The 11,147-nt window shown below is 37.3% G+C and overlaps 1 pseudogene; it reads right to left on the bottom strand.

Annotated features, from left to right (window-relative positions):
- Window positions 1-253: 253 nt before the first annotated feature.
- LOC119878855 lies at window positions 254-3,775 on the bottom strand (annotated as a pseudogene).
- Window positions 3,776-11,147: the final 7,372 nt, after the last annotated feature.

Here is an 11,147-nt window from a genome sequence, read left to right on the forward strand (position 1 = left end):
GCTCTTCTCTGTCCAGCCCTCCCAGCTGGGCATTTTGGGAAAGCAGCCAATTCCAGGGCTAATGTGTTTCTGCTGTTATCTGACACTGACGCTGCTTCATAGAGGCAGCAATGAAGATAAGCCCTAATTGGATGTATTTTTAAAGCAAACCTTTTAGTTACTTAGAACAGAGCTTCCTCAATTAGCTTCCTTTCTCCTCTCTCTGGCTATGCAGGAACCACACTAATGTGAAAATGCTGCATCTGGACGGGAGTCAAGAGCAGGGTCGGGGCAACTGCAGGACAATCATGCTGAACAGGAGAAGCTCTCCGCCAGGCAGGCTGGGAGCTGTGTTTCCCGGAGAGCAGGTGAGGGAAGCACGCTCAGAAGATTCGATGGGACAAGAGGCCCCAGCAGTGGTCCTGGGTAAGGCTACCCACAGCCACACCCCAGCGTGCCCGCAAGAGAGGGAAGGTGGGGCACGCCCCGACTGAGATAGAGTCAATACTTGATAGCGCTCCATCCCTGTGCTTGAACGGAAGTACTTTGTTCCACTGCAAAATGTGTTAACCTTGGTTTAGGATTGAGAGTTTTTTAAATTGCATTCTGCAATGTATTATCCTCAGGTCGGAGGAAATCTATTTGGATCCCTACCCGTTTTAAGGTACTCACAAGCCTTTGATAGCTGCTGAGGGGGAGAGCTGTTAGTAGAAGAGGCAGGTTTAGAGGGCTTGATGTGGAAAAAAATACAGAGAAAAGAAGCAGAGTAGAAAAACATTTCTTTCTGGCTTTTACCCAGCCTGAAATGGAATTAGAAGGGACACATGGTAAATTAGTAATTTCCCTTTGGTTGGCAGTGGGTCTGCCATCATTATCTATACTGTCTAGGGGGCCCAAGTTCCCAAGTTCCTTTCAGCATTAATATCAGCACTGTGAGGATTAGCATCCCGGAGGGATGATCATTTGGGCCTCCTTAGGCTAGGCCTGTGGTCAGTAGGAAAGGGTGAGCCTAGGTGAGCCTGGGGCACGGCAGTGGGGATAGGGGGAAGCAGAGTGAGGCATGGGGAAAAGAAAACTGAGAGCAAGCAGCCGCTCTGTACTGTAAGGCTTTCCCTCTGCCTCCTCTGGTTAGGCTTCCTAGTCACTTTTACGGAGGCATCTGTTCTCACAGTCCTGGCCCCCTGACCCTATGAAGTTGATGGCTCTGACTCAAGGATTTCCTTCACGGCAAGTTGGAATTTGAATTCTGTGTTATAAATTACAGAGGCTGTGATTTTCTGATGTTGGCACTATGATTTGCAAATTTACTTATTTAAATTAATATTAGTAGTGACGTGCATGTTTAATTTACCGTCTAGGTTGGATTCCAAATTTTGCATCATCAGTGGCTTATCAAGGTCATATGAACTTAGAGACAATTTTTTCTCTTTTTGATTCTCATCTGATGATCATACCGTGTATAAATCTTGACTCTTTGGTGCAGGCCACACTCTGTACTCTGTGCATAAGAATATATCTTACAAAAAATCATCACTCCTCACCATATTAATCCTGACTGGTAATGACTGTTCTAAAACTGAGTTAGTTCTAATAATTAAGTAATATGTTTGCTGTTCTCTCTAGAGTTCAGGTATAAAAATTGACAAACCGATGGGCTGAACAAGTTAGGCTGGCTTTTTTTTTTTTTTTTTTTTTTTTGTCTTTTTTCCTTTGCTATGACAGTGATTTGCTGGAAACATCTGGCACCCATCACCACAGTGAATGAAGTGATGACCCTTTCTGTTTAACCACAGAACCAGAACAGGACTGACTTTTGAGAAGTGACAGGGATATTGGAATGATATGCATGAAACATTATAACATTAAAGAAAATGAGAAGAATTTAGCATCACTTCCTCAATGTGCTAACATCATTAATTTTGCATAGAAGCAACAGCTGTGAAGATACTGATTTTTAGCAGCTTGATGAATTTCTAGTTGGCATATCTCTCTATATAACTAAATATATACAAATTATATAATGAAGTATCTCTCTGTCACAATGACCATAATTTTGCTCCTCTCCTCCCTCAGTCCTCATGGTAGGAACCTCCATCCATTCGTTACGGATCCACTTCTAATGGATTAAAACTTTGGATTGGTACAAACTAATTTTTATGTCATCCCCAGTAGGTGTGCCCAATTCTAGAAGCTGCATACCTGATGGTTAGTCCTATCCACTGTATTGGCCGTGGAGGGGGTGGTCTCTAGTGTTCTGACGGATTCGAGTGGAGTTTTGTTGCTCAATGGTGGAGGAGGTTGGGATACAGAACTCTCTGAAGCATCGTTTGAAGTTTTCATCCAGAAATGCATAAAGGACTGGGTTCAGGCAGCTGTTTGTGTAACCTAGAGCAATGCAGAAGTGCCAGGAAACAGTCTGGAATGTAGTTTCTGGGATTGTGATCAAGGCTTTAATGATGACGTAAATGTGAATGGGAGTCCAGCAGACAATGAACACAGCCACAACTACCAGCACCATCCTGGTGATTCTTCGCAGATTCCTGTCTTTTCTTTGGAGCCAGAGAGCATACGGACGCTCTTGAGGCGTAAGATCATCAGTCCATAACACACTGTAATGATGAGGACAGGCATGATAAAGGCAAAGATGAAAACGCAGATTTTCAGCAGGTTTTCCCAGTACCAGGTTGGGTGAGAGAATGTGAGTGTACAATCTATGGAACCTAGAAAACAATAATTATAAGGAAGAATTAGCAACAGCATCTCATTATAGCTTTGACCAGAGCTAACTTAAACCCATTAAGGGAAGTCAACAATGGAAGGTTTAAAGAAATTGAGGGAGAAACTCAGCTCTCTGTTGATTTTTAGGGGGAGTTAGTTTTTAGATTTTTTTCCTTAATATCTCATTTTTTTTTCCATTTTAATCACTTTAAGCTTTCATTCAGTCAATAATTGTAGAACTTTTCACTGTGAGCTAGATCCTCTGTGGAGTCTATGTTGACATAAAAATATAATTACAGTCCAAAGGCTAGAGGAGGTACAAGCTAATGGATATTTTCATTCCACTTTTTGATGGGTGGTTCATCATTCTGATATGAGGACTAGAAATATGTATTTGTCATATGGGCAGGCACTTGAAATTTTAAAACAAGTCTCCACCTAAGTTTTTTGGAATTTAAGTTCTAATTACTCTTGGAAGAGCTATATTCTTATTTTCCTATCATTTTGATGATGCAGAGAAATCAGGAAACACTAGATTATATTTTCTTTAACATGTTTAGTGGGCTTAAAATTTAGGGAAAAATTCCTACTACAAAAAATTCAAAGGCATTTTGCTAGAAAAAATCGCTCAAATTACAATCTAATATGTTGGACCACTCCATACTTGGCTCATGACTTTATCAGCATGTCAGTCTATAAGTCCATTATCCCTTATTCCTGCAACTTACCATGCCTGTACTTTGTTGTTGCCATAAACATTACAGGCAAACCAATGGCTGAAGAGAGGATCCAGTTGCAAACATTGACTATTTTGGCATTGCGGGGGAGTACGGAAATCCAGAGCCTTGACGGGATGGCAGACTGCGATGTAGCGATCAACACTCATGGTACAGAGGGTAAAGATGCTGGTGAACATATTATAGTAATCTATGGAGATCACAATCTTGCAGAGGATGGTTCCAAATGGCCATGTTCCCATTAGGTAATTGACACTCTGGAAGGGCAGGGTACTGGTTGCTAAGGCATCTGCTAGAGCAAGGTTGAAAATGTAGATGTTGGTAGCAGTCTTCATTTTGGTGTATCTAGGAGATGAAGGAGGAGTGGTGGCAAAGTCAGAAGAAGACCAATGTGAAATATAGATCAGCTTCCAATAATAAAAGATATTGCAAGAGTTAGTGGAAGCACTTGAGATTAGATATGGAAGGACTCTTTTCTAATACTAGATTGGCTCCTTATAACCATGTTGCTATGAGCTAAGTACAGTTTCTCTACCTATCAGTCTTATAATCTATAAAATCGTTATAATAACAGCTGCCATACTGATTTATCACGTTTTAAAAAATGTGCCAAGCACTGTGATAGATGTAATAGACACAGAGAGCTCTCAGTCACATATCCAAGTCTTACTGATATTCATGAAATGACTATAAAATGAATAATAATTCATTTTAACTCTAAATATGTAAAGGAAAATTTTAGATATATATAGTTAAAAGTATGGAAAAGTGTAATCATACAAGAATGGGTTTGTATATATATATATCAATGTAATGGAGAAATGTGTTTATATGCACATGTAAACATATATCTGTATACACACACACAGATTATTATGGTGGCAGAAGGAAGAAATGAAGGGAATAGAAGGGGTAAGATAAGGGAAGAAGGAAAGTATCTCGGAATGGTAGATATGCAAGTTTAATCTTACATTGGTAAGAGTAGGTTTTTCTAGATAGGTAGACCACCTAAACAAAGTCATGAGTTGAAATGGCTCAATGCATGTGTTTTGGCTCTCCCAAAAGGTAAAATCCCACCAGAGAATGGCAACAAATCTGAAAGGGTAGGAACACAGAGGCTGGTTCTTGGAGGGATTTGTATGCCGTGGCAAGATTGAACTTTATCCAATCCATGGCGAGGAAGCTAAGGCTGTTTGTTTTGTTTTTATTTTTTAATAGCTTTATTGAGGCATAATTGACATACAATAAATGGCATGTAATTAAAGTGTACAATTTGATAAGTTTTGACATATGTACACACTTGCGGAACAATCATCTTAATTAAGATCAGGAATTGGCAAACTGCAGCCTGCAGACCTGGTTGGGCTGCTGCCTATTTGGTTGGAACACACTCGCATTCACTTAATTACTTCTTATCTTTAGCTGTTTTGATGATGCAGTGGCAGAGTCAAGTAGTTGTGACAGAGACCATGTGGCCTTCAATGCCTAAAATATTTACTATCTTACCCTTTACAGCAAAAAATGACAACTCTTGATCAAGATAATGAACATACCCATCACCCCTAGAAGTTTCCTTATGCAGGTCCTTAATCTTTCCATATTCTCTTCCCTGCCTTGACCCCTGATCTTGATCTGCTTTCTGTCATTTTAGGTTACTTTTCAGTTTCTAGAATTTTATGTAAATAGAATCATTCAGTGTGTACTCTTTTTTTTGTCTAGCTTCTTACACTCTGCATAATTATTTTGAGATTCATCTACATCTTGTTGCATGTGTCAATAATGCATTCTTTTTTATTAGTAAGTATGGATATTATTATTACTGAGTATGGATATAGATATCATTGTGTGGATATGCTAAACTTGTTTATCTACTCATCTATTAATGGCAATTGAGTTGCAGCTAGTTTTTAGATACTGAAAATGAGCTGTTATGAACATTAATTATATCTTTGCATGAACATATGGTTTTCTTTCCCCTGTGTAAGTACCTAGGAGTGTTATGTTTTCAAAGCCACAGAAATTAGAATTTAGAAGAGAGAAGCAGGTATATTGACAACGCTAATAAATTATATATGATGTTGGAAGAATATCTTGCTAATGTATTGTCAAATTGTGAGAGGTATTTGACATTCCACATCTATTTGCCTTAATGTTAGGAATAGTACTCACTATCACTCTGGGAAATCACTCTTTTTCCACTCTTAGTCTGAAGGTTTTATATTGGGCTCTATTACTAGTTTAAGGCATCAACATGTAAAGTGATTGGGGCCTTGGTGAATGAATGTTCAGGGATGGTCTCATGTTTCAACCAGAGCCAATAAGATTTGGGGGGGACTTCTGGAGAAAGAATAAACTATTTTTAGATAATTAAACCTGAGAGAATGTAAGGTTCTTGGAAGGGTCTGTCTGAAAGTGGATCCAACACAGAGGGTGTGAATTTAAGAGAGCAAGAGAGGAACATCTACCTGAGCTTTGGACTTTTTGTTTACATGGTGCAATAAATTCTCTTTAAACTTTAGCATGTGTATATTTTTCAGTCACATGAAATTAAGAAGCTAACTCTTTTAGTCCAAGATGGCTGTTGGTTGGAGGAGGTAGTGTTATGGACTCATTTTTTTAGGGCCCTAAATCAGTGTTCAGGAAAGTTTGTTTGGTTTCAATAAGCACTGGGAAGCTGCAGTTTTTTTTTTAAATTTATTTATTTATGATAGTCACAGAGAGAGAGAGAGAGAGAGAGGCAGAGACACAGGCAGAGGGAAGAAGCAGGCTCCATGCACCGGGAGCCCGATGTGGGATTCGATCCCGGGTCTCCAGGATCGCTCCCTGGGCCAAAGGCAGGTGCCAAACCACTGCGCCACCCAGGGATCCCCGGAAGCTGCAGTTTTTTTTTTTTTTTTTTGGAAGCTGCAGTTTTTAATGGAGGATTCCATGAACCCTCTTAGGGTCAACAGGCTCGAATTGTTTATTTGAGCTCTAAAATTCTGATGCCCCATCTTGTCTGTTAAAATTGCAGATGTTGCATTAATGCCAGAAAGTCAGATCTGGGGCCTTTTGAATTGCTTTAGAAGTTTGAATCCTCTAAAAGATTTATAAAGGAAAAGGTAGAGAAAGTCATCAACTTGAGGAGGTAAAGCAATTTGATTTTAGTGAGGACTTTAAATGTGGCAAACATAAAAAGGTTAGTTTAGACAAGATCCTCCAAAGTCCAACAACAAACAAATAAAAACAAGATTAAAAGTATGACTTTAAAGATTTTAGAATAAGTGACTTGGATGCTCAAGAAGTTTAAAATTTTTGATACTTACAAAAATAAATTCTCCCACAAAGAAGGAAAAAAAAAAACCTCAACTGTGTAGCTACACCACTGATAACAGATCTGTATGATATAAAAGCATGCCTAACTACATTAGTCACTTTCTCACCCAGCTAACCTTACATTTCACATCTTATCTTTAAGAGTGTATTATGTTAAATAATTAGGTTCTTTACTGTCAGTTTATGACTCATCATACCTTTAACCTTTTTCTTCAGGCTCATCTTAGCACTAGGTATTTATTGATATATGTTTATTTCAGCTGAAAAATTTTCCTCCCCGGGACGAGATGTTTGTGAAACAAAATTAGGCTAGGGTCCTACATCACAAGAGGAAAAGTGAATATCTACAGAAGCTGTTTCAATTGGCATTTTACAGGAATAAAGCTGTTTGAATTTTCTCAATTTATCCAAAGAGCCTTTCTCTAAAGATAGCCGATGTTCTTACCCCAATTACTCACACTTTGAGTCACAGCAACATACAAAAGAGGGCTTAGCAATTTCCTAATATATGTCAGACAATTATACAAGACCAAAGGTTTGAGAATTCTAGTTGCCTCTAGCATATCTCTAAAGGCTTTAATCTAAAGGGACAGTCTGATCAGAAAAGGGATCATACAGTCCAACAAACACGGGCTTTTCATTCTGTTCTGTTCTGATGCCGTGGTATGAATGCTGCCCCAGAAAAGTTACATGAACAATCAGAGTCACACTGTAAATCATAGAAGAATATAAACCCGTGTTAGCAAACATGCTGAAGAGGTGAGCTAAAGGAAGGACCATCCTTGCTTGTTCAGTTTACCTGAGTGGATCTGAGTAGAGCCCCTGGATATTAACACTGTACAAGCCTGTTTCAAAACATCCTTTGTGCCTATTCCTTCTTACTGTGCCATCAATGAATTTGGTGACAAAATGGACAAAGTGACATAGGAGGGATACATGGCATCTCCTTGGAGTGTCTCTCCTGAACTCCCAGGGTCTTTCTGACCTTGACTGGGTTCATCATGCCCACTGAATGGGGGCATTTCCTCTAGGCAGAGGCTCAAGCTATTTTTTTCTTTTTAATTATCTCCATTGAAATTTTCCTAGTATGTATTTTTTTAAAGTCTGTTCTATGTGGTTGAGTAGCTTATTTGCTATATAAATCCAAATATATAACTATACAATAATTATTTTTGAAAAATTATATTCTCAGGACCTTCAGGGTTTGACCCATTTATGGAGCTTCTAGATGCTGCTGTGTTGGGGGAAGAGGCAGTATGAATTCCATTTCATTAGCATCTCAAATATTCTCCTGGATTTCATATACACTTTTTGTTTATAAATGCCCTTCCTTTCTTTGTGTTTATGAAAGAATTCCTATTTATTTTCAGACCCCATTCTTGATGTCATTTTTGCAATTACTACTAGTTGCCAAAACATCATTGATTTTGACCAACTTATGTTAAATGAAGCCACACTGAATCAATTACTTGTGTGTACCCAATGGGCTTTGCAACCTTTTGTTGTTATTGTTTAATTTGAGTTAATTTTTGAATTGTGATGGCCTTGTCTCTGGCCAGAAAAAAAAATGACCAAGGAAGCTTGAAAAGAGGAAGAACATATTCTAGAATCCAGTTTGTCAGTTTCGTACCATGTCAAGCCCTTCACATTGCTCTGCTAGAAATTCACAGCAGAGCCAATTGGGATGTGCAGAAGACTTTCACCTCTTTTTGAACTAATTTTCTGCTCTCTTTGTTTTTACCAAACGGATTTTTTTTCTCCCTTTTTTCCTGTTTGCTAATCCCAGTGAAGTAGAAATATACCTAATCTAGTAAGGATTCAATGAACCCTTTCTAGCACTTTTCTTGTAAAGATACTTTTCTTCCATCTGCTCTGACTTTTATGTCTACTCACCCTCATATAAAAAATTCACACTTTTAATAGAGAAAATAAGTTATTAATTAATGAGCAAAGTGGTCATATGACTATCTACTTAAATTTCTCATTGTCCATTTCATTCTGATATTTCAGGCAAGCGTGTGTGTTTGTGTGTGTGTGTGTGTGTGTGTATGTGTGAAAGAGAGAGAGAGAGAGAAAGAGAGATTTGAGATCTAAAACAAGAACCAAAGTCAAAGTCCGTGATGATACTCTCATTGAGTATTAACATAGAAAGAGACCACATACTAACTTGTTATTTTCTGTTACGTTCTCTATTAATGGAAGTGGGAACAGGGGATTACTCACTTTGCTATCTAGAATGTTTTAAAATATTTCACTTACAATTATTTCAAAGTAGTTTTATGTGTTTGATGACCAAATTTCTAATAGCTTATACTTATAAAAGGACAGAATAATAAACCTCAGACCTCTGAGTCTTGTGGACAAGAAAGTGACTATTGCCTACCAGTTTGGCTCAAAAAAGAAGCACAGAGAAAGGCTTATAGGAAATTAAACAAAGAGGAAACTTCCTTCCAGGGGTTAATTGGCTTTTTCGGTCTCTGTGTCACCAGAATGTGATGACCATCAGGGACTTTTCGGTTGAGTGTTACTCTCTCTTTATTCACACCCGCTTCATTTTTTGTTCTCTCTTTTTATTCTTAGTTTCATTCTCCTCCCATTAATGATAATTCGTGAGAAAAATATCTTTCACACAGAGCAAGGGAAAAATCTGCTTTTTTGAAGTAGATTGAACTGATGGACCTTTTAGATAGAAAATGTGAAATGAATAAGTGATTATATTTTTGCATTTGTGGCTCGGAAAAATCAAAGTAAAATCTGTGTTTCCTCTTAATCAGTGTAGAATCTTAATGACATTAAAAATGAATACATTTCTATCATATCTTTACTGCTGATCTCATCATTTCATTCTCTATTGGTTTCTTCTTTGCCTATTTTCATCTTTATTTCTCTTATTTTATTGTATGCATTTTTGTAAGATTCTTGAAGTTCTCCTTATGGAAATGGAACTGAAGTGGAGGATGGAGTGAATACATGGCTACCTGTCAATGCACTACTCCTCTGGTCAGAGGAAAAAAGTGAGATACTTCCATTATGGCCAAGAGATTTTGCTTAACCATTTTTGGGGGGGGGGGAGAGGGGGGTATGCTTTTTTGGAAGTGCTTATTTCCTGCTTTATTTTGTTTCTGAAAATTTTACTTTGGGACATAAATAGCATTTATTTCATCAGAAATTTATATAAAATTATGTCTTGCCTACTTGATGCTAAATTCTGTGATAAATAATGTTTATATATCATAGAAAATATTACTATGCTAAATCCACTGATATATTTAACCAGTATAACCGGTTGAAATATTCTTGTCTGTAGCTTTAGATTTTTGTTTGCAGGAAAATCTCATCTCAGACCACTGACTTCAGAAACAGCATGAGAACATCTACCTCAGAGCTAGAGCTTTTTGGTTCATAGATAACAATTCTTTGCTTTTATTTTAAAGAACTAGTTTTTAGAACTTAGAAATATCTTAGATTTCAAATTTGGAAGGTCTAAGAGAAAAAGAAATGTCTTCTATTTTAGAATCTGAAAGTTTTGTACATAAAAAATAATCAAGTACATTACTACCAATTTCAAATAATGCTATATCCCTAGGTATTTATTTAAAAATGAAGGAACAAAAGAGAAGAACACAACTTCAATATATGACAAAACAATTCTACCAATACCAGTATTAGAAAATTACTTTCTGAAGCTCAAACATATGCTATAGATTATACATTTTTAGAAGGCATAGTCTGCCTAAAATTATTACCTATTATACTTAATACAACAAATACAACAAAGACTTCATTTATACTTTTGATGATGATGTGCATATAATTGCTCACTATAACTAAAATATGAAAGATAACACAAATGGAAAAATTAAAAGAAATAAAAAAGAAGATTTATCCATTCAGCACAGAACTTAGCACAAGATAGGCACCAGTAAATGCTTGTTGAATGGAATTAAATATAGGAAGAAGGATGTGGGTTATTTTATTTTAATATAGTAAGATAGCCAAACTTTTTTTTTTTTTTTTAGAGAACCAACAGTTTTTAAAGTAAAAGTGAAGAGAGAATATTCTTTTTTTCCTGTCAGTTCATTGTCAAATTACAAAAAAACAGTTAAAAATAGATCTGCTCTACGACTCAGCAATTGCACTGCTGGGGATTTACCCCAAAGATACAGATGCAATGAAACGCCGGGACACCTGCACCCCGATGTTTATAGCAGCAATGTCCACAATAGCCAAACTGTGAAAGGAGCCTCGGTGTCCATCGAAAGATGAATGGATAAAGAAGATGTGGTTTATGTATACAATGGAATATTCCTCAGCCATTAGAAATGACAAATACCCACCATTTGCTTCGACGTGGATGGAACTGGAGGGTATTATGCTGAGTGAAGCAAGTCAATCGGA

The sequence above is a fragment of the Canis lupus genome, unplaced genomic scaffold (assembly GCF_011100685.1).
Source record: "Canis lupus familiaris isolate Mischka breed German Shepherd unplaced genomic scaffold, alternate assembly UU_Cfam_GSD_1.0 chrUn_S1993H2192, whole genome shotgun sequence".
Lineage (NCBI taxonomy): Eukaryota > Metazoa > Chordata > Mammalia > Carnivora > Canidae > Canis > Canis lupus.